General features: G+C 35.7%; 1 protein-coding gene across 3 annotated transcripts in view; it reads left to right on the top strand.

The window, feature by feature from the left end:
• Positions 1-27,767, top strand: part of METTL15 (methyltransferase 15, mitochondrial 12S rRNA N4-cytidine) — a 188,224-nt gene that overhangs the window by 150,797 nt on the left and 9,660 nt on the right. The gene's annotated exons all lie outside the window — the stretch shown is intronic.

Below are 27,767 nucleotides of genomic sequence, written 5' to 3' on the forward strand. Positions count from 1 at the left end.
CTCTCAGAAGTATTCATTTGTACTTAAAATCATCCAGGATAGAATCTTGCCTCTCCTTCTCTCTATATCAGCTTTCTTTTGGTTTTGCAAGCTTCCCTCCCCAGCACCTCGCCCCACACAATTTAAGAAAATATACTGTAGTTGCTGATTAGTTGAACAATAGATTATTTTTTCATGAGAGGTAATTTATCATTTGTGCCTACCAAGGTGAAATATAGAATGGCAAGAGCAGAATTTCTTGATCCATCACAGTGGTTGATAAGCATTTGGTATAAGATCTGACATTGCCTCTCTTAGTTTCACATTTCTGCACTTTAATATTTTGGGCAAAAGGAGAATTGCATTGCCCAACTGCTAAAATAAAATCTAGTGACTCATACATCTATTCTAAACAACCAGCTAACAAAGGGTATGTGATGTATAGGTTATTCCACTTTGTGAATGCTAACTAAATCAGCCTGAGGGGCTTATTGAAACATTTCATCTTTTCTGCTGTTTGCCACCATAAACCTCTTGAACTTAAGTCTAGCTAGGAGGCGCTTTATTATAGCCTTTCTGTTTGAAGCCAAAGTTGTTTCACAGCTGTGTTCCATGGTGAAAGTTTTCCAAGGCAAAAATACAACTCCTGCAGTTATTTAACAGTATTTGTGTTACATTTTTTGTCTTGTGGGCCATCTAAAACCCTACATCACTTTTATTTACCAAATGTATTAGGATTTCTTTCCAATGGCTCCTATTAAGTTACCTAAGTAGCTAAAATAGAGAAAATGAATAATTGTGTACCTTATAAAAAGAACCTGATATTGGTTGCCTCTAATCTAAATATTATCTCTAGTTCAAGGAATAAAGCTTGATTATAAATTTATTCAGATCAGGATTTAGAGATCATATAGCAATTGTTTTATGACATAGCTTACTAAGACTATATTTTACTTAGTTAGGATAATAAAATATAAAGAGTTGACCAAGTCTTTAAATGTTTTAAGCTTTATACATACATCAAGGCCCTTTCAACTTAACATTGAGATTCCTTTAGGCAAGTAAGAGCAAAATTCTTGTGGATTAGATGATCATAAAATATGCCATGGTATTTTTTTTTCCCAAAAAGAGTTTGGACAAGTAGGCTGCATTAATTCACCCTCTGTCTTGTGTCCCTTTCTTTCCACCCTATACTTACTAAACATTACCACCTTATCCTACCTTTTTGTCATTATTTAACAAGCTGTATGTGTTGTTCTCTGTCTCCCATATGGAAATGACAACAGTGAAAAGTCACATTTTTTATTCATAAGAAAATCCAGAATTTTCTGGTGCTGAAAATGAAGACTAGGGCTGATGGCATCCTAGAGATCATCCAGTCAAAAACCTCACCTGATAAATGAAGAAACTGAGGCTCCAGGAGGGTCAATAGTATCCTTGAAGGTATACAGCCTAATTAATGGCAGAGTCAGTACTGATCTAGAATTTGAGGCATAACTGGGTATTTGCCTTTAAGATCTTAAGTTAATTTTATTTTTGTCTCAGGGTCCTAATCTTCACACTTGGGGTACTAACACTGTGGCATTACATAGAAATTATATCAAGAAGTAGAATAGAAACAATTTAAGTATTTTCGGAAAGATTATGGTGTGAAAAACATATTAGGGCTATGATAAATGATATTGTAAAACCAAGAATATACATATATATGTAGGCTTTAATAAATGCCATTAAAAGATTGAGTTCCCCATAATGATTCCATTGTTATAGTTCAAACCAGCCCATAATAATATAATACAACTTTATTGATGATGATATAATTCTGTGGAAAAGGGAAAAACAAAAGAAAAAAACAGGTTTGCATTTTGTGCTCATTCACTCAAAAACTATTTTGGAAGAGGCTGCTATACACCAAGCATTATATGAGTACTAATGATAGAATGGGAAACTGATCAGAGCCTCTGTTTACAAAGCTTACTGACTGGTAAGTGACTAGATTAAAAAACGGTATTACTAAACATGGTTGCTCTACTTATAGTGGAAACCTTCTTATTTATTATGGTCTGAAGTATGATTGTATGGGTAATATAAAAAGTTAGTACATGTGGAGAATTTACAGAACCTATCCATATTTATATATATGGAGATGCTTGGGTCCCAATTGCGGTTCCATAAAATCCATTCCTACATAAATCATGCTCATCACCTACCTTCTACAAGCCCTGATTTTATTTTTATTAAAATGAACTTACAGTTCAGAGGCACTTACAAAGCAATCTGAGTGTGTTTTCTAGATTTTCATAATTTTCTACATTTTCATAATTTTTTAAGTCTTTCCATAATCACTTCACCTACATCTAATTTGATTGCATTTTTTTACATGACTCATCTTTATTAAGAGTCTCCAAAGTATCCAAATTAGTTCTCATGGGAACAGCAGATGTCTTTCCTTTTGCATTCATATTTCACCAGTTTATGTAATATTTGATTGAATTATTTAATGGCAATAGTATGTGCTCTGGGCTTACAGCTCTTTTGGTAGAAGCAGGACTATATAGGAATATTTGAGAGTAAAATACCATGCTGGACAGTTTAACAGAGAAAGGGATTAATCTGTCAAGTGCATTAAACAGAAGGCTCTTAAGAGAGCTACTTCCTGAAGGAAATATGGGAAGGAATGGAGGGTCCAGGAAGGTGTCTGTATTAGTTTCATTTCCTATTCCTGCATTAACAAAGAACCACATATTTGGTAGCTTAAGATAAGGGAAATTTATTCTTTCACAGTTCTGGAGGCCAGAGTCCAACATCAAGGTATCAGTGGGCCTCTGGGGGAGAATACCTACCTCCTTGACTCTACCTTCTGTCTGGCACTTGCCAGTAATTCTTGGTGTTCCTTTGCTTGTATATGCATCACTGAGTCTCTGCCTCCACCATCACGCCGCTGAGTCTCTGTCTCCACTGTCCCTATTCCCATACATGTTTGTTCAAATTTTCCTGTTAGTATAAAGATAGCAGTCATATTGGATTTAGGCTCCACCCTAATAGAGTATGTCCTCAACTTGATTATATCTGCAAGGATCCTATTTCAAAATAAAGTCACGTTCACAGGTTCCTGATAAACACAAACTTTGGGGGACACTATTCAAGCTGGTACAGTTCCTAAGCAATATCTTTATTTAACAAACATGTATTTTGGCAGGCTATAATATGCTGTGACTATATTTGGACATCTTTTCTGGTTCTAATAAATTCATACTAAATATGTTCAAGATTATCCAGCACTCTGGGAAATATGCCACAGTTCCTGACACATGGTAAAACACATATATTGATGGAAATATAAATCACTCCCTTTTCTTTCAAAAATCTAATAATCCATTAGGACAAGGAAGACCACCACACTTGTAGTCACAATATACTTAGTGGGATTATAGAATAATTCAAGTGATTAAGTTGTAATTTGTAAAACCTAAAGCCTGATGTCTTTCACTAGTAAAAATAAGTACAGTTCTAGTACTCTTCCATATCCTGTGAGCACCAGAAGACAGGTTCAAGGCTGCAAATTGAAGCATGACACTTATAACTACCATGAATTACTTTGTAAATTACAAAATTAGTAATTTATAATTCCAAAAACGACCTATGGGACTTCACTATTCAAACAAACTATTCAGAACAGCTAGCCAGAAATTTTAATGTTAATATCTCACACATGTTAGATAGTGTTCCCTTCAAAAATAATTTACAAATAAGTCATATTTTGTTAAGCAGTTATAGCTGAAAAATTAGATTTATGAAATTTAACACTTGAAAATGGCCCAAGGGACTAATTTAATGTAGAACCAAACTCTTCATCACCTCTAATAAATGGTCATCTTGCTTTAGCCTTTCATCTCCATCTATCTTACTCCCGCCTTGTATTTCAGTGAGGAGGAGCACATTTCAGTCTGAAATTGCTAGTTCCATAAATAGAGGCCTTGAGTCTTTAGAATGAATTCCTTAGAATAAAATCGAAATTCCTTTACATGATTTGCAAACCTTTTCATGGATTGGCTCCTACTTTTTCATTTTCATCTCTGTTTCTCTTCAAAATAATCTCTGTTCCAGCCATACTAGAGTCCTTGTGGTCTTGTCTTTCCGGTACACCATAGTCACCCTACACTTACAGGCCTTGGATATTATTAACGTGAGCACTAGAGTGCCCAAACCCCATCCTCTCCTGTAGCTAATGCCAGCTCATCCTTTTGAGCTTAGTCAAAAGTGTCACTTCCTCCAGGAAGGTTTTTCTAGTTCTACACAAATCAGTTAGTTGAGGTGCTCTCCTACGTGCTCCCATAGCACTGCATTTCACTGCCGTTGCACTGACACTGTTCTTATTGCTTTCTATCTATCTTCTCCCCTAGACCTAGTCTATCTAGTACAATTGCCAGTAGCCATGCATGTCTCTGGAATTCTTGAAATGCAGCTGCTCTTAACTGAGAGGTCATATATATAAAATACACACCTTAGTTTGAAAAAAGAATTTACTATATCTCAAAAATTTATATGTTCATTCTGTGTTGAAATGGTAATATTTTAGAAATTATTGGGTTACGTACAGTATTAAAATTAACTATACCTGTTTCTTTTTACATTTTTAATGTGGCTGAAGAAACTTTTAAAACACATATGTGGATTGCATTATATTTTTATTGGATGGCGCTGCTCCAGATGCTAAGCACTGTGAGGGCACTGCTGTGTCTTTTATCCATCAGGGTGCCCCCAGTGCTTACCATAATTTTGGCCCCTGGAAGACATTTGGTAAATCCCTTTTCAAGGTTAATTTATAAAATAAACAAAATCACATAGATCCAGGAAGCTTCTGTTTTTATGCAGTTAGTATTCAGTGAAATAATATCAATGTTAGTAAAAAAATTGGTGTTCAGTCTTATAGACCATAAACAATGAATTGCTCCCACACCAATATGTTCTAATAACATTAAGACTAAAGTACTCAGGGGTGCCAGGGTGGCTCAGTCGGTTAAGTGTCCAACTTCGGTTCAGGTCATGATCTCACGGTTCATGGGTTCGAGCCCCACATCGAGCTCTGTGCTTACAGCTAGCTCAGAGCCTGGAGACTGTTTCAGATTCTGTGTCTCCTTCTCTCTGATCCTCGCCTGCTCACGCTGTCTCTCTCTCTCTCAGAAATAAATAAAAAACATTAAAAAAAAAAAGACAAAAGTACTCAGGTAAATTAGAAAAAATACACTGCCTTCCCAGTATTTTAGTCTATTCATTGTTAGGCTGAAATGATATTTTTTCTTCCTTTATTCTTTAGAGATGCTGGGATGAAAAATAACACTAATAAAAATATTTTTATTAATGAAGAATCTCTAATAGTGGTAAATGATACATATAAAAATGCCTCAATCTCCCCAGGAAAAAGATTTATATACTTAATTTTGTAAACAAAAAAAATGGCTGTGGTCTAGATTTTGCAAAATCCATGTATGTTTGATTTATGTAGGCTTAAAAATGGGATTGGTTCTAGACATGTCTCTGAATATTGTCTCAAAAGGCTGTCCATATTTTCTGCCATGTTCCATTGTTCTTTCCAATCTCTGGATACATCAAGGGGAGCTTAATTATTAAATTCAATTTAATGAAGAGAGTTTAGTTCAAGTCCTGGTTCTGCAGCTTGCTTCCTGTGTAGACTCAAATGGTTCTAGGCCTTTTCTTTCTCATCTTGAAATGGAAATGAGTAATATTGGGGCGCCTGGGTGGCTCAGTCGGTTAAGTGTCCGACTTCGGCTCAGGTCATGATCACACAGTTAGTGGGTTTGAGCCGTGTCAGGCTCTGTGCTGACAGCTAGCTCAGAGCGTGGAGCCTGCCTCATATTCTGTATCTCCCTCTATCTCTGACCCTCCCCTGCTCATGCTGTCTCTCTCTCTCTCTCTCTCTCAGAAATAAATAAAAAAACATTAAAAAAAAACTTTTTTAAAAAGGAAATGAGTGATATTGATGATGACGACCATTTGTTGTTTTGTTCATAAAGCGACTGTGTTTTGTAATATTGAAATTCATTCACAGTTTCCAAGCACATCCCAAAATCAAAGTATGCTTCTTATATTGTTTGGATTTAGATTCAAATTCACAAAATATACAATCAATGCACTGAAAATCAAAAAGTAACAGAAGGCGGGGTGCCTGGGTGGCTCAGTTGGTTAAGCGTCTGACTTCGGCTCAGGTCATGATCTCACAGTTCGTGTTTTAGAGCCCTGCGTTGGACTCTGTACTGACAGCCAGCTCAGAGCCTGGAGCCTGTTTCAGATTCTGTGTCTCCCTCCTTCTTTGATCCTCCCCTGCTCACGCTGTCTCTCTCTCTCTGTCTCTGAGAAATAAATAAAAAACATTAAAAATAATAATAATAAATTTTTTAAAAAGTAACAGAAGGCTTACAATATCAATTTTTGAATGATAAAATAGAGGGAGATAGGTTTCTTAGATATGTTTGATTCTTATTGATTAAATATATAGACTTATTCCCTGCCTGAAACTTCTGTGTAACCTTTATTCTGCCTCATGAACTAGGTACATGGACAGAGCTTAATGAATGCTTGTTGAACAAATAAATCAATAAAAAGATGTGTACATTCCCAGCCAAAGTAAAATGAAAATTCAGAGAAAAAAGTATAAGTTGTTAGGTGTTACTAAGAATCAATTGTACTCTCCCCTTCACACTGAAAAGGGGGAGACCTAAGCATCAAAGTACTGAGTATAAATTAAAAGAACTTGAGGAATAGATGAGGCTCCTCAGGATATGGAATCAAAAACTCGAAAGTTCCTTGTCTGGTTCTGCTATTTATTTGCTGTGACTTGAGTAAGTCACTTCTCTTCTGATCCTTAATTCCTCATCTAGAAAAGAATAACTAATTCTTGCTATGAACAATAAATGAGATGGTGGAATGTAAGAAAGTTCTCTGAATTTTAAAGTGCAAATACAGGGGTGCCTGGATGGCTCAGTCGGTTAAGCATCCGACTTTGGCTCAGGTCATGATCTCACGGTTCGTGGGTTTGAGCCCCGCATTGGGCTCTGTGCTGACAGCTAGCTCAGAGCCTGGAGCCTGCTTCAGATTCTGTATCTCCCTCTCTCTCTGACTCTCCCTCTCTCTCTGACTCTCCCCTGCTCATGCTGTCTCTCTCTCAGAAATAAGTAAAAAACATTAAAAAAAATTTTTTTAAATAAAAATAAAGTGCAGATACAACTATAAGCATTTTTTACTTCTCTCTGTCCAGACCTGAGGTGATTCAGGGAGCAAACAAGTGCACTCGTTAGAACTATGACTGTGGTCTTATACCGAAGAATACCTCTCCATAGCCAAACTATGTGATCTGTGATAGGCTAATTGCTTCATTCCAAGCTGTTCTTCCCTTAGGGATTTTGTGACTTTTAGAAAAAAGAAGAATCATCTTTTTCTGCACTAGTACATATAAGGTATATCTTTCCACAGTAGCATTAATAGTTTATGCCTCTGCTTGTATCTGAAATCATTATCTTTTTCCAACAAAGTTTTGTTAATCTGGAGAGAAATATCCAAAATACAAAATAAATGAAGTGTGGCATTTGTTAAGAAATAGTCATTGCCATCAAATTTTAGTGTAACTTTTTCCTGATGAAATTAATCAGACCAATTTACCATGCCTTTATTGTTTTAATAACGTACATGTTGTTTCCTCCATCTTCCCCAAAAAGCACTCTGTTTACTAACATTGCCATGATTAAGGAATAAATAAAGATGTCAGAGAGTTTGATTGTCACTCTCTGGTCAATACTGTGGATGGATGGTCAAATCTTCAGTCAAATTTGGATGGCTTGCCAGTGAGTCATAGTTGTCATTGTCACCGCCTATGATAATGCACTTATTCTGTCATTTAAATCTCTTGAGTTCAATATGTTATACACTGTGTACCATTAGTATGGTAACTTCATGCCAACTAAATTATCAAATGACATTTCATAAGTAAACTTATTTCTTATTTTAATAAGTAATCTTTCCAAGAAACATTCTGTACAAGAGGCCCAACTCAAAAAAATGAAATGAAAAAAGAAAGAGAGAAAGAAAGAAAGGAAGAAAGAAAGAAAGAAAGAAAGAAAGAAAGAAAGAAAGAAAGAAAGAAAAAGAAAGAATGCCTGAAAAATCTTTTTTCCTTCTAAAAACTGTGTCAGTTCTCGTTTGAAGTATCAAGTGGGGAGTAGGGAATTCTCTAATCCTAAGTGACTGTGGCCCAAGCCTAATTTGATGATGATGGTGATGATGATGATAAATTCTAGTTAACACGTATTGAACAAATGTAAGACACTATCCTAAATTATTTTTATGTATTAACTCAATCTCAACAACCTAAGAGGCAGGTACTGTTTTTATTCCCATTTTACACGAGTCAACTAAAGCACAAAGAGTCTAGGTAACTTGTCTCTTGTCACGTGGAGCTGGAATTAGAAATAATCCCACTGTAGACCCTGTGCGCTTATTTAGGATGCTACCCTAAGTCCCTTTCTCATGATTAAGGTACAGTGTGAACTATTGCTGGAGGATCACAACAGCTCAGTCTTCCAGGATCTCACATCTCTCATATGGGAGACAGTCATAAAAGCAGCTCACTCTGTCACCTTGTGATAAATGCCATATAAAACAGAGTCATGAGCAAAAAGGTATGGGAACCTAGAAACAGAGAAGTTGATTTTGATGTGGCAAGAGAGTTTAAGTTATTGTGGAGAAGGGTTAAGTAGAAGTTCCAGAAAGGAAACCTTTGAGTTGAGTCTGTAGGGGAAGAAGTGATGGCTCTCTATAGAAAAGTCCCTGGCATGCAGTAGATACCTAGTAATTGCAGAAGTGAAAAACAAATGAACAAATAAAGGAAGAAGCAAGTAGGATTTCAGAGAGCTGCAGGGAAAACAAGACATGCAATTCAGAGTCCAATCCCAAGACCCAATGGAATCCCAAATCCCTGAAATTTTTCCTATTATCTTGGTATCCACCTTGAGTTGGGTTAGACTTTTAGAATAATAATTCAGCATAATCAAGTCTTCTAAGCCTTACTGATTATGACTGAATTTCAGACTGCTTTTATGGAACAACCAAAGGGAAATGCATCCCTTCACTTCATTGCTTCATTTCTTATTTTATATTTTGTGCACTTCTACAAGTGAAAATTAAAGTGATCTGCTGGCATTGTATGTTCTGCATATAGGAGTTTTCACATTAGTATTAATTTTGCAAAGATGTATATAAATAGCCTTGCCATCTTTTCCTTATCTTTATTGATTAGGAAAATAAAAGGAAGAAGAAGAAGAAAGATTATTTCTTCCTGTAACTAGTTATTCATAAGTTTAAGAATTTGGTGCTAGATATTTACAAGAGCTCTCAATTTAAGAATTAAGACCAAGCAGTCTTCTATATTTGTACTATCATACTGTTTTTTAGGTTAACATGGTTCAGATCTCATCTACATGGTAGGTAGGTGTAATTACGTGTCTTTACTTCACCCTAAAAGTACTGACAGTATCAACAGTGTGCAGCACTTTTCCAAAAAGTAGTTTTCAGACATCAGCTGTTATATGTACCCATTGGGAACATTTTTTAAAGACAAACATCTGCTTTCATTTTCAAAGTTTAAATGTTTAAACCACCCCAAAAGATTGTCAAAGAAAAATGACCCCAAATGTTAATAGATTGATAAATTTCAAAGGTAGATATCTAGGACTAGGAGGGGGAATAGTAATTGAGAGTAGGCTTGATATCCAAGCTTTAATTATAACTGAAAACTAACAAAAATGCTTCCAAATTATTTTCTGTTATATTTTTTGTTTAGGCTAAAGTTGAGAAATTATGGAATATCTGGAAAAGATATTCCTCAGAATTTAAAAATAAAAGTAATCCATCTTAAGTTTTCATATCTTTTATGTATGTAACTTTTTTGTGTCTTTCACCATCTTTTTATTTTTGTCAGGAATATAGCAATTTGAGGGAGCCTGGGTGGCTCAGTCTGTTAAACGTCTGACTTCAGCTCAGGTCATGATCTCACATTTGTGGGTTTGAGCCGCATATCAGGCTCTGTGCTGATAGCTCAGAGCCTGGAGCCTGCTTTGGATTCTTTGTCTCCCTCTCTCTTCCCCTCCCTGCTTGTGGTCTGTCTCTGTCTCTCTTTCTCAAAAATAAACATTAAAAAAATTTTTAAAGAAAATAGCGTTTTGCATTTTAATTTATTTTACCATTTATTCTTTATGTGACTATATATTGCCTCACATGTTTTTAATTACTTGGAATCTCTTCTACCGTATTATAAACTAGAGAACATGTATTGTTCCCTTACATTTGCATGTAGCACGCAGTAAGCAATAGGATTTCCTACATTCCCATAATGCATGAGGACTCATTTAATGCCTTTCTTATCAGTTGGACTACTAACTCTTTGAGAGCAAGGTTTAGATATGTCTTTTTCATTGTTACATCCTTAAGACCTAATATAGTATTTGGCTTATAATGGGTATTTAATTAATATTTCTTGAATGAATTCATCATTGTCCATTTCTTTGTAGTTCTTGTGATGTTTAGAACATGGATGAGATAAGAGACAGCTAATAATAATTAAGGTTTCACAACCAACTAGCTTCTTAAGCAATAGGCACTTTCTATTGTTAGTCGACTCAGACCTACAAGAATAAGAGAAATTGTCATAATTTTCTTGACATTGTAATAGCTTTCCTATTCTCTAAAGGGTGGATCAGGTTCAATATGTCATACGATACTGGCTCAGTCTTCTATATTTTCAGTTTCCTCATTAGCAAAGCATGGAATGAGACCTAACACTGAGATGAGACACATTTAATATATATATTACATATTTATTTAATCATCCATATTTATTGTGAGTCCACTTTGTGGTAGGCATTAATGAAGTTTCATAAATGATTAAGACAAAGTTTTCATCTTCTTAGAATTAACAAAAAAGTGACTTTCCTTATTTAGATAATAGTCCTCATAGTTAGTGCTTATTTGGATATAGCATCATGTTTACTTTTTTTTCCTTTGCATACAGTTCCCAATCCTTTCTGGGATCAGTTTTCTTCTTACCCAAGTACATAATTTGATATTTTCATCAAGGATTAATAAGTGATATATTTTCAAACTTTGTCTAAATATATATTTTGCCCTCACTTTTGAATGATAATTAGTTGAGTATAAAATCAACAGGCTTTTGATTATTTTCACTCGGTGCTTGAATGTAATGTTTTATTGTCTCTTGACATTTATTATAGTTGATGAAAAGTCTGATTGTCATTATTTTATGATTGGTCTTTTTCTTCCTCTGGCTACCTTTAAAGATTTTCCTGTCATTGATGTTTAATTGTGATATACCTGGTTGTGACTTTGTTTTTATTGGTCATTAATGAAAGAGAATTAACTTTTTTTAATATTTCTGTTTCTGGAAATATCAGACATTATTTCTTTCCATATTTGTTTTCTCTACTTTCTTGACTCCTGGGCAGCAGTTATTGGTCATCATGTCTCTCATATTTCCTGTGTCTTTGTCTCTCTATGTTACAATCTGGGTGAGATCCTTTACTGATTTGCTAAGTCTCTTTTAAAGAGATAGCTAATCTGCCATTTAACCCATTTGTGGAATTTTTAAATTCACTAGTCATTCCTACAAGTTCTATTTTTAAAATACACTCTTGCTCTTATTCTTTCATCATAGTCTCTACCAACTATTTTAAATCTTAATTTATTTTAAATATAGTAAATATAGTTATTTCATATTTTGTGCTCATTTGTTCTGTTATTTCCAGTTCTTCCTGTTTATTTCATCTGCTGATTGTCCAAGACTAATGACCTTATTTTGAGATCCTCTTTTCCTTCTCCCCTCCCCTACTAAAATAAGGCTACACTGAGACATCTCTTCTCTCTAGAGTGTCACTTTTACCATGTCACTTGATAGACAGACATGGCACTGACTACATTTCCAGTGTCCACTCCCACAGTTTCAGTGGTCTACAGGGCATCTCCACCTGAATTTCTTGTCAACACCGCAATCTCAAAATGTGTAATGTGGCAAATTCACAATTTTCTCCACCAAAACCATCTTCTCTTCCTGGGTTTGTTGTGCATATGTTAATACCTGGATTCCATTTAATTGCTGCCAGTTGGCTAGGTGACCATAGAAATCTGGCTTCTGACTCACACTACCACTGATGACTAATAAGCCTTCTTTCACTGTTCTTGGTTACCAACTAACTTGATTTCTTATACATTCTATACCTGCCTGACCATGACTAGCCCTAGTCCTGACCAGCTTCCACTTCTCTCTTATTCAGTGCCCAATTCTACTACTCTTTTATCTTCACTTTACTAACACAGGTATCTTTCCCTTTGTGTCTTTAACACGTCCCATGGAATAGTATTCTTGTCTATTTTCTTGGAAATCTTGCAACACCATTTTTTTTTACCCCACTCAAGGTCCAAATTTTTATCACTACTTCCTGGCCAAGTCCAATCTCCCTAAGTCTTAATTCCTACCGTACTACTAATTGACTGTTGCTTAAGTCTCTTTTTCTCTCTGGTCTCAATTTTATTTTCTCATAAAGGGAAGATATATTAAACCACCCAGTCTCCAATGTTTTATGAAACTACATCAGGCATTTTCCTGGTCTCTGGCATGCAAACTTCAAAGATAGCTTTGCATTATTTTCTGACATGCAATCTCCCACACAGATTTCCATTGATCATTTATTAAATTCTCCTTTGATTGTGGCTTTTGGTTCAGTTCTCTTTTCCATACCTACCACAACTGTTATTTCTTGTGTAGACTATTACAAGAGCCTCCTTAGAGGATTACCTGCTTTCACTCTCTCGCCTTAAATTCATTTGTGACACATATTTAGAAGTGTCTGCCCAGCCCAGACTCTCTTCCTTTAGAATTTCCCAGAATCATACCAGTTCCTTGATACCTGATAAAGAAACAGTTGGACCTAGGTAACCATGTTTTTACTAGGTCACTCAAGAAGCAACTGATTAGGTCATATAAATTAGATATTTGTCTAAAAAATGTGAGCCACCAAACCCAGAAACTATAATTATATGGTACTGTGAGTATAGAATAGAGACTAGATTCAACTCTCTGTTAGTCCAGATCAAGGTGAAAATCATAGTTAAGAGAACTAGGAACTCTGAGGAGAGTGGAGGAAATAAGTTTTCAGAAAGAACATCCAGTAAATGGAAGAGATGTTCACACACATACACGTGCACATGCACACGCACACAAACAAAAATGCATACAAATACACACACAAACACAGGTGTGGAAAGAGTGCTTGTCTTATAGGTTTCCAACTCCCTTAAAGTCTAATGGCATTTCCTATAGTTGGCTTTTTGTAATTCCTACATTTCCTTTATTATTTTGTTAAGGTAATTTGAGTGGGTTTTGTTCTATTCATTAACATCCAACCAGTCCCCTAAACCATTACAGCTTTACTAATCATTTGATTTACTTGTTCAAAACTTTCATTAGCTCTTCATTGCTGATGCATTTAATCCAAGGCTCCCAAATTTCCCACATTTGGGTCCATTCTCTAGCCTAGACCATAGTTTTCATGCTTCTCTCTCATCATCCTCCTATATTCTTACCTAATTGTTCTCTCCTTTTCCCCGAAACATAACTGGTACTCTCCTTGCTTATATCTTTGATCATACTGTATCCTCTACCTGGAAAGACAACAACAAATAAACAAAACAACATTTTCCTTCCATTTTCACTGTTTGAAAACATCCCCACTCTTAAGGCCCAGCATAGATGCCATTTTTCATGATTGTATCCCTGATCTCCTGAGTTGGATAGAGTCTTTGATTTAAACTACAATAGCATTTTGTCCATCTTTTATTTTCCTTGTGGCAGTGTGGTATAGCAGGAAGAATATAGGCTTTCAAATAAGACAGAACTGCATTCATATCCTGGTTTTACTACTTAAGGGTTGTGATTTTTGGCAAGTTATTTAATCTTTAAGTGCCTCCAGGGGGGTGGGGGGACAGGCAATAAGCAAATAATCCCTTGAATAAATAGAGAATTATAAATTGGGTAAATGTTATTAAAAAAAAGTTATGAGAAAGTATAGTAGGAGGACATAGCAGGTTAGGGGTTTTAGGGATGCCTCCTGAAGTTGCTTACTTTTTCAATATATTTATATATTTGCTCTTTTATCTGCTATTTATAGATCTGGTGAACATTTGCTCCATTACACTTTGTCTCCCTTAAATACTTTGTGAGCTCTTCAAGGATAGAGTGACTACATCTAATTTTCCTGAATAGCCTCACCACCCATCTCTTAGAGGATGTGTTGAAGAAGTTAACAAACTGAGTTAGAGAAAGCAAGAACTGTTGAGTCAGGTAGATTTGAGCTGGCTGTGTCATTCCTTAGCTTTGTAAATTTGGGCATTTATTACCTTCTCTGATTCTGTTGTTTCATCTGCAAAATATGGGTGATGATAACTACTTCACAACATTCTTGGATTACTAAATCAGACAATGTATTTTAAATGCCCAAAAGAGATCCACCTCTAGTAGATAATCTATTTTTCAACTTTTGTTGAATGAACACATAAAAAATGAATGAGCGAGTGAGTGGATAATTGAGTGAGTGAGTGCACTTGAGTGAATAGAGCAAATACTATAAAAAATTTTTATAAAGAATTCACCAGGAAAGACTTTCTATACAAGCAGCAGCTGTTTTACTCTTTAAAGGAATGGTTAAGATGTCAGCATGCAGCGATGTCACAGTCAAGGTACTGGGAACTTGAACCTTGAGAAACAATGTGAGAAAAGGCTAAGACTGGGGAAAGCATCCCTTTTTTGTTGAAAACATTATTCCCTGCTGTCACTTTAACCTTCTACCTATTTTTTCTTCATCACATTAAAGAACTTTAAGGATGGGCTGGCTGCCAATTCTTTTAAGATACATCAGCATCTCATTAGCCAGGTGACAAGTTAGACCTCACATATAAAGGTCTGTGGGTTTTGAAAGGAGAAAGTGTATTGTTATTAATAGTAATATAAATTATTGTTGAATGGAGATTTCTGTTGCCTAATTATTATTATTCAGTGAACTGCTTTAGACACAGCATACAGTGCAATGATGTAGAAGACACTACATTTTCTTTCTTAAAAAAAAAGAATATTAACATTGATGTAAAATCCACTGGAAAGCATTAATTTAGAGTATGTATGCTTCAGGTATTTGTCTCAGAAGTTGAAGCTGAGACAAATATAACAGGTAGAATTTACAAGCTATTGACTTTATCTCTGTACTCTTTAGATGGAAATGGACTTTGATGACAGACTCAAATCATCAAGCCAACATGCTGTATTGCTATATTGCTTGCCTGTTATTCCTTATTAGTCTTTTTTAATGTCTCATCACCCTTGCATTATTTATGAGTTTATGTCACTGGATTCCATTGTGTTACTGATAATTGAAAAAGAAATTAACTTTGGAATTATACAAAAACCAGGATTCAGATTTCAGCCCTCCTGTTTACTAGCTATGTGAACTTAGGCAAGTTATATAACCACCTAATCCTGTCTAAAATGGAGATAATGGTTCCTAACTTGTAAGATTGCCATGATTATTAGAAGTTAGATTTTACAACTACCTACTCTAATGGTAGGCATATGATAGCCACTTGATAAAAATTAGTCAGTACAAAGAATATACCTTATGTAGTTGTTGATAGAATCCATTTTACAAACACATATAAAAGTATGTAAACTCCATGATTTTCTCTATTATAAAAGCATTTTCATTTGTTAGTCATATATACAACATTGTTAAGAAATTCAAGTGAAAACTTTAGAAGCTTGTAACACCACTCTACCACTATAACATGATTATAATTTTACATATTTTCTTCATCTCTGTATCTTTATTCTCACATTTTTAGTTGAAATGATTGAATGTATATAATTTTGAAAGTTATTCACTTGATATCTTCTGCTACCTTTGATGCCACTATACTGTGTATCAATAAGGAATATTAGAGTTTATCGAATCACATCCTTATTATTAGATATTTGGCTTATGTCTTCATGAGGGTTATTATTAAACACTATAGTCATTTTTGTGCATATTTAAGGGATTTTTAGAGGGGAGAGGTGTACTTCTTTTCTTGTCTAAAATTCCCTAATGAAGTTAATAACATATGACTTCAGCCCTTGAAAATTTATTTTTCAAAATGGATACACATCCAAAATAAACAGACTTTATTGGACATTATTCAAACCACTGCTCCTAGACCAATTTAGCAGAATATAGCAGGCAGAAAAATAAAGGAATGGTGAAGGCAGTTCAGTAGTGAATTTAGATATGGTAGAAAAAAGATATTTATAGTCTGTGATTTAATTAAAAATCTATATGCTGTTGACCCTTGAAGAAATTAATCATCTATTCTTCATTCAGATGGTCTGTTAGTCTTTCAACAAACCTGTTATGAGAAAAATTATGATGGTACAGACTCCCTACTTTCTGAGAGTAACACACAGTCCCTGCCTTCTAGAAGCTTATGCTTCAGTGGAAGTGTGAAACATTTTTAAAAGATCATTGTAATAGAGTTGAGAAGTGTTCCACTGCAGTTAAGTGTGCTACAGGAGGGCAGGCACCTTACCTTGGAGCCCAAGGATCAGTTCTGAGCATGTGCTGACCTCACAAAAAAGAAGAGCATAGTTACATACCTTTTCTTGTTACTATCTCCCAGTGGTAGGAAGTGCAAATGTCCCAACTCAGAGGGCAGTACTGCACTGCCCTGTTCAAATAACGTGATGTTTCAGATAACATATCTTGTTTAGGGTCTTAAATATGCTAGAACCTTCTTCTGCTTTGTGTTCACAGTATTTGGCAAATAGTTCTCAATCCCTTCTTAAAGATTCAATAATTAATTTAATATTGACCACCTAAATAAGTGAAAGGAATCATGATTCATTTTGAGATATCCCATCTATCCTCAACATTTTAAGACTTGATACTATAGGATTATAGTATAGTATAATTTATTACATAGTATTATAGTATATTTTATTGAAAAATAATATATGAAAAATATCAATTCTTTTCTCTAATTCTAAGCCATGTTTCTCATTTCGTCTCAGCAGGTATTGTTCCTCTATACCTTTTTTGCTCAAGCCTATAACTTGATTTTTCCCTATTGTATGAGTATTTATAAGCTTCAACCACCCATAGTGAGATCATGTTGTCATCAGACTTAACCTGTAGGAGCTGGGGATTAGATGAGACGATGAAGAAGTTTAAAAAGAACCTTACTAAGTAAAGCCAATTTTATCCAGAACCATTCAAGTTCACAGATTTTAATTAACAGTTTGAAATTTGTAATATTTCTTGAATTTCAAATGGGTGAGAATTTAACACTGTATTATAGGAGCCCAGGCAAAAGGACACGAGTTGCGTCACAGAGACTTATTAAATGTGATGGAAATTCAACAGACAAATGCCGGCAAACAGGTGCAAGAGCTGAATTAATTTTTAAACCCTACCACTCAGGGGGAATTGCAATGCATCACGTTGACAGCCACAGCACGTTGCTAATTTCATTCACAAGCTTAAAAATCTCAATACATTTGAACATGTGAATGTATTAAATTTTAAAAAGTGTAAGTAGCATAAGGGTATCCCAGAACAAAAAATGATAATTTCTCTCTGGGACTTCAAGTCATTTATCTAGCCAGAAGCATGGTGTTTTTTATGAATGAAATCTATTTTACCACTTCCCCATACAAATTGTGTTCTATTATTATATGTAGTGCATACTGTTACTAAGCAAGGTTTTCTCTTACTTTTAATATGAAATCCCTTGTTAGTCAGCAGAAAACTGCGTATTCGCTCATGCGGTTTCCAGCTTCTGCTGTCATGCATGAAGGGGGCTCTCAATCCATGCTTCTGATAATGCTGAGTGGGGGTACTCTTGGAGTTAAAAATACAAAACCAAACTAGGTGAAGGCCTAGGCTTTTTTGGTCATATCACTAAAGGTGGTAAATGGTAAGCTGAAAACTCAGCAAACTCCGTTTTTACCAGGAGTTTACCTACTTTGGGGTCCCTGATACATAATAGAATACAATAGAAGCCCTGGATTATCTCCACATAAAACTGTACCTACACACAAAATCTTAGAAAGATTTCAGTACGTTCAGGAATGTCCACATTTAGAATACCATTTATGATACATCTTGATCTTTGAGACTGGAAAAGTATCTCTTATTTAGTGGATTTTAATTTGCCACCTACTGTGCACCAGGCCTTAGACCTGAGGCTGAGGATATAAAAGAAGATAGTACAAGATCTTTGGACCTTTTATAGCCTACTATATGTTAATAGACCAATAATGTAGAATGGTAATAGTTTGTTGAAATATGTATAAAAAGGTCATTGTGAAAGCTTCCCGGAGAAGATGCCATCTTAGTGAGCATTAGGGATGAGTAGACATAAACTATAAAAAGAGGGAGAAGGGCATTCTAGACTGAGAACAAGAGCAAGGATCACTGCCCTGTCATTGCTAAAACTGTGTGTTTATAAGAAATGCAGAATATCAAATGTATAGAAAATCTTTCACTTTTCTCTTTCAGTATTTCTCAAGGAGCTTTAAAGAAAAGTAAAAGGAGCTGGGTTTAATTCTCCCGAGATTTTAGCCATCAGAACCCTTTATTTCTAATTGTACACAATTAGAAGGGGACAAGCTTGTCCCCTCATTTTGCTTAGCAAGAGAATATTAGCACTAATTTTTAGAACATAAAAGCAACTATAAAGGGCCCCTTTCCAAGCAGGTGAGTCAGGAAAAGCCCAGCGTGTACTGCATTGGATGAGTCTAGATTCTTAATCAAAAACATGTAATCAGTACCTGCCCAGAAGTCTTTTGATAATGACAGCAGTTTCTCTTTTAAACCCACTATCATGAAAGCTGATGAAAAAGAGAGGCAAATGTACAGTCTAATAACCTGAGCTAACAATACGTTATTTTCAATAGAACGAAAAGGACAAAAGCCAAAGGTATTCATTACCATTCCCAGAGTAAGAGACCAGGGCCATTGCCGCCTTCACCAGATGTGCTGTCTTGAGGCCTAACAATGCACATCTCCCCAAGGGAAAAGTGGAGAGAAAGCCAAACTCTTGCAACTTGATGCAAAATGACTTGGGTTCTATTACAACATCTCTCAGTAAAAGGCTATTCAGGCTTAAAGATTCCACACTCATTTTTTCCCCGAAGTAAAACACTAGACATGGAATCAGAGCTTCTGGAAATCACTCTAAGCCATGTGATTTCATTTTAACTTCTTTAAATTCTAATCAGGAAAAAGGAGATGAGGTGGTTTGGTGAGTGTACCATCTTAAAATTGTTGCCTTGTTTTGAGCACACATAAAGACAAGAAAACTCAAGAACATCCATAAGAAACAGAAAAATTAACAAACCTATGTCATGAAATGAGTTGTGTGGTTTGTTTTTAAACAAAACAAAAAAACTAATGTGGCCTTCCCAGAGCGTGTTTATCAGATGGACTAGTCAGAAATGTTAGGCCTCTCTTCAGGAGGAGTCAGCTTCATTCTGTATCATAGGAAGAACAGTTGAAGAGGTGGGCTTCATGTTCAAAAGACCCGGATTTCCATTTGAGTTCTGTGAGCTTGAGAAGAAAACTTTAACCCTCAGGTTTTCACCTTTAAATGGAAATAAGGATATCTACTTTTCCCCTCAGAATTATTATAGGGATTTAATGACATAATTAACATGTGTGAGAGGTTGCCTGGGTGGCTTAGTTGTTTAATCGTCCAATTCTTACTTTTGGCTCAAATAATGATCTCAAGGGTTTTTGAGTTTGACCCTGCACCAGGCCGTGCACTGGCAGCATGGAGCCTGCTTGGGATTCTCTCTCTCTCCCTCTCTCTCTGCCTTCCCCCACTTGCAATGTCTCTCTCAAATAGTAAATAAATAAACTTAAGAAAAATAACTTTAGGGCCACCTGGGTGGCTTAGTTGGTTGTGTTCGACTTCGACTCAGGTCATGATCTCACAGCTCGTGGCTTCAGACCCCACATCGGGCTCTGTGCTGACAGCTCAGAGCATGGAGCCTGCTTCTGATTCTGTATCTCCATCTTTCTCTGCCCCTCCCCCACTCTCACTGTCTCTCTCTCAAAAATAAACATTTAAAAAAAGATGTGTGAGGAGTGATTAACACCAAACATACTTCTAAGTATTTTCCTACCCAAAAAGCAAGTGCTGTGGAATGGATAGTTATAAAATTAAAGGTTTTGTTTCAGGAAGTTTGGAAATACTAGGTAAACAAAATTAAAGTTATCTTCAGAGCTTTTCCATGCTAATTGACATTATGCATCTCCAAAAGTGGAATATAGCATGCTGCATTTCTTAGACTTACTTGGCAACAGACACATTGGCATTTGGATAAGGGCTGAAGGTGCTACATAGTTCACAAGGTCACTGTCTCCAGAAGAGTAGATTGGAAAATGCTGTCTTTTCAGGGTCAAGGTAACTTTTTTTCCCTGTTTTGTTCCCACTCTTATTGGGTTTGAATTTCTTGAGAGATGCCTCATAACATTTTAATCCCCAGTCTTTAATACACAGTGCCTAATAAATATGGTCTAAGTGAATGAATGATGTGTTATTCAGGTTGTCATTACTGCATTAAAATTTTTTTAATTTTTATCTATATTTGATAGAGAGACAGATTGCAAGCAGGGGAGGAACATACACAGAATCTGAAGCAGTTTCCAGACTCTGAGCTGTCAGCACAGAGCCCAATGCAGTGCTCGAACTCCTAAACCATGAGATCATGACCTGAGCTGAAGTCAAACACTTAACCAACTGAGCCCCATCATTACTGCATTTTACCAAATATTGCTAATGACAGTTTTAATTGAAACAATTTCAGTTAGTGTCAGAGACCATTCAACTAATAAATGGACTAAATAAATCAGGGTTTTGGATCTGTGAAAACAATGGGACAGTTTAAAATGATCCACAAATATATTTTGTCCTTGTGGAACTATGTTTAAGAAAGAAGATGCCCTGTGCATAAAGGTGCACCATGAAAACTAGAGCAAAGGAATAACACAAGAATAGAGACCAAAAAAAAATTGTGTGCTCAAAATACCAGAATACAATTTGTGTACTTAGACAGAAAGAGAAATATAGAAGTTTAATTATGGAAAAGTGGAAAATAATCTGACCAGGTGAATATAATGCAACCCAGAAAGTATTAGGTTAATTAGTTAGGGTTCTTACAGTTTTAGCATTAGTTATTGAATAGTCAAGGGTAAACAAAAATTTAATTTTAGGAGCACCTGGGTGGCTCAGTTGGTTAAGCGTCTGACTTTGATTCAGGTCATGATCTCACAGTTTGTGGGTCCAAGCCCTGTCTCGGGCTCTGTGCTGACAGCTCAGAGCTTGCAGCCTGCTTCAGATTCTGTGTCTCCCTCTCTCTCTGTCCCTCCTCTGCTCATGCTCTGTTTCTCTGAAAAAATGAATAAATGTTAAAAAAATTTTAATGTAGTATATGATCAAAGTCTTACTTCAAATGAGTAAGGAATTAATGTACCATATAATGGGACAATTGGCTATAAAATTTTCAAAAACTGAAGTTTTTGAAGTTTTTAGGGTGGATTATAACTATATAATGTTGGTATGAGGAAAGCCTTCCTAAACTTGATAAAATCTAAAAGATAGAAAAAAAAGTCTACATATTGTTTTAATGTCTGTATGGCAGAAAAATTCCACAAAGTAAAAAGATAGTCATAACCCAGGAAACTTATCTGCAACTATATGTGAGAGAAAAGGGTTAATATCCTTATTTTATAAATAACTCTCCTAAGTCAATAAAGAAAAAAAAGGCAATATCGGAATAAGAACATGGATGAAGGGTTTGTTCAGTCAATTCATAGCTGAAATCAAATGGCCATTAGATTTCAAAAGGTGCCCAATTCTACTAATTGCCAAAGAAATGCAAATTAAAACAACTATAAACTATCATTTTCTCAGTGTCGTAGGCTAGTTAATGGTTTAAAAGAGTGCTAGTTTTAGAACTAGTGAAGATATGGGGAGATGGACTCAATTGCTATTGGTGAAACTAAATTGGTACCATCTATTGAGAGCAAATTTAGAAGCATTGATCCAAGTTTAAATGGGCTTAAATAGCCTTTGACCTAAAAACTCTAATCCTATAGACTATTATCATAGTCTCAAATAGTTACAAATATTTTTTCTCACAATGTGGCTGTCTTTTTACTTTGTGGAGTTTTCTACCATGCAGACATTTAAAATGTGCAATTCACATGTTTACTGCAGCATTTTTGTGATAACAAAAATAGAGAACATCCTAAATGTTACCACTGTGATGACAACATGAGCTCCACCAGAGAAGAGACTGCCTCTGTCTTAATTACCATTGTATTCTGGTAGTGTGCTTCACACTACACACATTTGTTAAATGAACAAACAAAATAAATTATATTGCATCTCTACAACTGAAATTATTTTCAAAAGTATGTAAACAAAGCAAGTTGCAGATTCTTATGCAGATCATTCCTTTCTCACAAATATATTTATATGCATAGATATATTTACATATACAATGTAATATGTGTTTATCAAGAAAAAGTTACAAAGTATACTTCTTGGTTGCTTCTTGGGGTGGGATTTAAGGAGTAATGACATTAATGTTTTACTTCATATGCAATTGATATTTCTTTTTGTTTTCTAAAAAACAGTGATTATGTTTATAACTTTAAAGCACAAATGAAATAATTCTTTAAATCCACCAACTCTTTTTGGTGCAAAGGATAATATGGCAGTGAACAGTTCTCTGTTTTCACTGAGTACATAATCTAGTGGAGGAAGACAGGTGGTAAACAAGTGAATATTTGTTCTTGATAAGGATTTATGAAAAAGTTAAACCATGTAAGGGACATTAGTGACAGGATACTACTTTTCATAACTGTGGTCAAAGACTATCTAATTCTGTGATATTTAAGAATAGACCTGAATGAAGTAGGGAATAAGCCATCCAAGTATGTGAGGGAAGATATTCTAGGTACAGGTCAAAGGTCCCAGGAAGGAAAATGCCATGGTTCAGTTAAGAGTACAGAGCTCAAGTTTAGGAAGGTGAGTTCAAAGAAATGGGAGTGGTAGTAGGAAGCAGTGGTTGCATATGACACAGACACACTTGACCAAGGTAAGAACTTTAGTTTTTCTTTCTTTTTTTAAAATCTTGTCTTTCTTTTTTCTTTTTTTTCTTTTCTTTTTTTTTTTTTTTTTTTTTTTTTTTTTTTTTTTTTTTGAGAGAGAGAGCAAGAGAGAGAATCATAAGCAAGCTCCACACTCAGCATAGAACCTGACACAGGGCTGGATTTCAGGACTCTAAGATCATAACCTAAGCCGAAATCAGGAGTCTTCTGCTTAACCGACTGAGCCAGCAAGGCAGACCTTCAGTTTATAATCATGTGATAGGAGACTTAAAGGTGTTAAATAGTGTAATCACATGATCTAATTTTTATATGAAAAGGGGTGGTCTGAGGTGCCTGGGTGGCTCAGTTGTTGAGGGTAGGACTCTTGATTTCAGCTTAGGTCATGATCCCAGGGTTGTGTGATCAAGCCCTGTGTCAGGCTCTATGCTGAGCATGGAACCTGCTTAAGATTCTCTTCCTCTGCCCCTCTCCCTTGCTGTGTACTTTCCTTCTCTCTTCTCTCTCTCTCTCTCTCTCCTTCCCTCCCTTCCCCTCCCCCCACCAAGACAAAAGAGATTGATCTGGTGGCTGTGTGGAAGAGATGATGATGGCTTAGACTAGGGTGATAGCAGTGGAACTGGTGAGAAACGGTGGGGTTCTGGGTACAATTCGGATATAGAGCTGCCAAAAATTGCTGATATGAGAGAAAGGAAAGAGTAACAATATGAAACTATCAGGGAACTTTAAAAATCCTGCAAAAACAACGTTGATTTGGAATATGAGAAGGGAGTGCCTCTAATGAGGAAGACCTCCTAACAGTTTTCTTGAACAGCTAGGGTTAATCTTGTATGTCAGGAATTTTTCCAACATTACTTTGAGAGAGTTAAGTACCAAATAATGTAAAATTGAATTGATATTACAACTTGTTACCACATAGTGGATTTAATGTACATTTATTTTTAACTGTACATTTTTTAAAGTGTATTTAACTCTAAAACATCTTGCTATTAAATGTATATTAGCCTTTAATTCCCTTTTGTAGTCAGATTTGCTAGCATTATTTTCCTATTACAAGATATTACAAGGATATAAAAAAACCCTCAAAACATGAAAAAAAGGAGGAAAGCAGTTCTGCTATTTTGAAGAATTGAGAAAACTCATGGTTTAGGATTTCATAGGTGTTAAGTGAAATAAAAGCCGGCAGAAAATCTCAACAATATTGTACACTAATCTTTGTGGAAAAAAACTTAGGTTGAAATCATTGAAGATCATTCTCTTGTCTTATTTTGTAAAAGAAATATGCAAAACTTTCACCTTACACATTGGTTCATTTCAGTTAGTAAAGGCTTGCAAGTTTGCATTTCCTGTGGTTAAAATTATTTGCAAGTGCTTGGTTGCATGTGCAAATAATTGATTCATTAAGGACATTCCCAGCCATTATCAAATATCATTAAATACATAGGAATAATTATATTGAAATAATGAAATCACTAGCAAATTTGAGAGTTCAGTTGTCCCCTTAAAATCATAATTTAGTACCCACATTCACATTTGGCCAAAAGTAGGACATTTCATGACATTATTTGAAAATTCAGTTCGTAATATTTTCTGTGACTAAAAATATGTTTTTCATTAGTCATTCATTTATATGACTGAATATTATACTCTTCACTTATCCATTTATTTTTTTTTCCATTCATTATTGTTTTATTATCTTTTCAACAAACATTTACTGAGTGTTTACTATAGTAGTTCTTAATCTTGGCTGCAATCAAAATCCTCTGTGAAGCTTTTTAAAAGTAGTGATTCCTGTGTCATAAACCCGTGAAACTGATTCTGTAGGTCTAGACTGGGGCCAGGCATCTTTCTCTTTCAAAGGCTCCTTGGGTGACCAATGTAAAGTCAAGGTTAAGAATCACAAGCTTCTCGGGGCGCCTGGGTGGCTCAGTCGGCTGGGCCTCCGACTTCGGCTCAGGTCATGATCTCACGTTGGTGGGTTCAAGCCCCGCATTGGGCTCTGTGCTGACAGCTTAGAGCCTGGAGCCTGCTTCAGATTCTGTATCTCCCTGTCTCTCTGCCCCTCCCCCTCTCATGCTCTGTCTCTGTCTCAAAAATAAATAAAACATTAAAAAAAAAAAAGAATCACAAGCTTCTCTGTTAAGTATGAGAAATATGAAGAATGTATATAAAATAGCTTCTATTCAGAGTCAAGGTACTGAGACACTAGTAATCACAGTAGTATGTTACAAGTGCTCTGGTAGAGGTAAGCAGGCCTCTGCCTGGTTAACATTGGGCTGGTTAACTAAGTCCACTGATGGACTAGAAGACACAAAATAGATTTTCTCTAAGCACCAAATCAAATGACCAAAATTGTGACTGAGACCATATTTTCTGTCTTACCCACTGTATGCCTTAATCAAATGAATTAGCCATATAAGATCTGTGACTAAGCTCAGGATATGGAAGAACAGAGAGACCTGTTTCTATTTCTGATAACAGGATATGAGGGATGAGAAGGAGGTAGAAGAAGGAAGAAGGGTTACAAACCAGTGAGTTCCTCAAGGGCAAGAACCAGGTCTCATTTTAATATATTTATTTTTTTCCTTTGGCCTAATTTAGAGCCCAGCAGATGTCCCCACATAGTCTCTGCTTACCTAAGAGAACTCAGGCCCTTGCTCTCTGGCCACTGACTTTCACAAGCAAACCCATTTTTGCTACCTTGCAGGCACAGGACATTTACTGATTGTCTTCAAGCTCGCCAATTCAGACCAAAAAAGAAAAAAAATCTTGCTTAATCCTTGATAGTAGGATTGTCTTTTCTTCTTGTCTATCTGAACCATTGCTAGTTAATGTTTTATTTTCAGTATTTTAATTTCCATTACTATATGCTGTTTAAATTCTGTTTTTTTTCTTTTCAATTTCATTTTATACAATCTGCATCATCAGCCTTTCTTCCTATAAATGACAGAATATCATGTAGTCAGTGAAAAGTGAAAGTTTGACTTCTTCTTTGCCAATTCTGATGCCTTTTATTTTCTTTTGTTGTCCGATGGCTGATGCTAGGACTTCCGGCACTATGTTAAAAACAGTGGTGAGAGTGGACATCCCTGTCGTGTTCCTGATCTCAGGGGGAAAGCTCTCAGTTTTTCCCCCTTGAGGATGATGTTAGCTGAGGGCTTCTCATAGATGGCTTTTATGATGTTTAAGTCAGTTCCTTCTATCCCGACTTTCTCGAGGGTCTTTATTAAGAAGGGATGCTGTATCTTGTCAAATGCTTTTTCTGCATCTATTGACAGGATCATATGGTTTTTATCTTTTGTTAATGTGATGTATCACATGGATTGATTTGTGAATATTGAACCAGCCCTGTAACCCAGGAATGAATCTCACTTGATCATGGTGGATAATTCTTTTTATGTGCTGTTGGATTCGATTTGCAAGTATCTTGTTGAGGATCCGTATTCATCAAAGATATTGGCCTGTAGTTCTCTTTTTTTGCCGGATCTCTGTATGGCTTGGGAATCACAGTGATGCTGGCTTCGTAAAATGAGTCCAGAAGTTTTCCTTCTATCTCTATTTTTCGGAATAGCTTGAGAAGAATGGGTATTAACTCTGCTTTAAATGTCTGGTAGAATTCNTATATTGTTTATTTCTGCCCTAATTTTTATTATTTCTCTTCTACTGGTTTTTGGGTGCTTTTGTTGCTTTCCCTCTAGTTCCTTTTGGTGCGCTGTTAGATTTTGTACTTGTGCTTTTTCTAATTTCTTGAAATAGGCCTGGAGTGCAATGTACTTTCCTCTTAGGACTGCCTTTGCCACATCCTAAAGAGTTTGGATTGTTGTATTTTCATTTTCATTTGTTTCCATATACGTTTTAATTTCTTCTCTAGTTGCCTGATTGGCCCATTCATTCTTTAGTAGGGTGGTCTTTAACTTACATGTTTTTGGAGGCTTTCCAGACTTCTTCCTGTGATTGATTTCAAGTTTCATAGCATTGTGATCTGAAAATGTGCATGGTATGATCTCAATTCTTTTATATTTATTGAGGACTGCTTTATGTCCCAGTATGTGATCTATCTTGGAGAATGTGCCATGGTTGGAACTTGAAGGTGTTATGCTGAGCGAAATAAGTCAGGCAGAGAAGGACAGATACCATCTGTTTGCTCATATAGGTGGATTAGGAGAAACTTAACGGAGGACCATGAGAGAGAAGAAGGGGAAAAATAGTTGGGGAGTGGGAGGGAGGCAAACCACGAGAGACTCTTGAATGCTGAGAACAAACTGAGGGCTGATGGGGTGGAGGAGTGGGGAAGGGGGGTGATAGGCATGGAGAAGGGCACTTGTGGGGATGAACACTGACTGTTATATTGAAACCAACATGACAATAAACTATTTAAGAAAAAAAAAAGATCAGACAAGTACGTAAAGATTAATGGTTGATAATGAGAGGTAATTGTTTCACCTACTTTTTGGAAAAAAAAAATTTACACAAAACATGTCTAGCTTTGTTTTGTTCCCAGGGAAT

Source organism: Crocuta crocuta, unplaced genomic scaffold, assembly GCF_008692635.1.
Source record: "Crocuta crocuta isolate KB4526 unplaced genomic scaffold, BGI_CrCroc_1.0 scaffold884, whole genome shotgun sequence".
NCBI classification, from domain to species: Eukaryota; Metazoa; Chordata; class Mammalia; order Carnivora; family Hyaenidae; genus Crocuta; species Crocuta crocuta.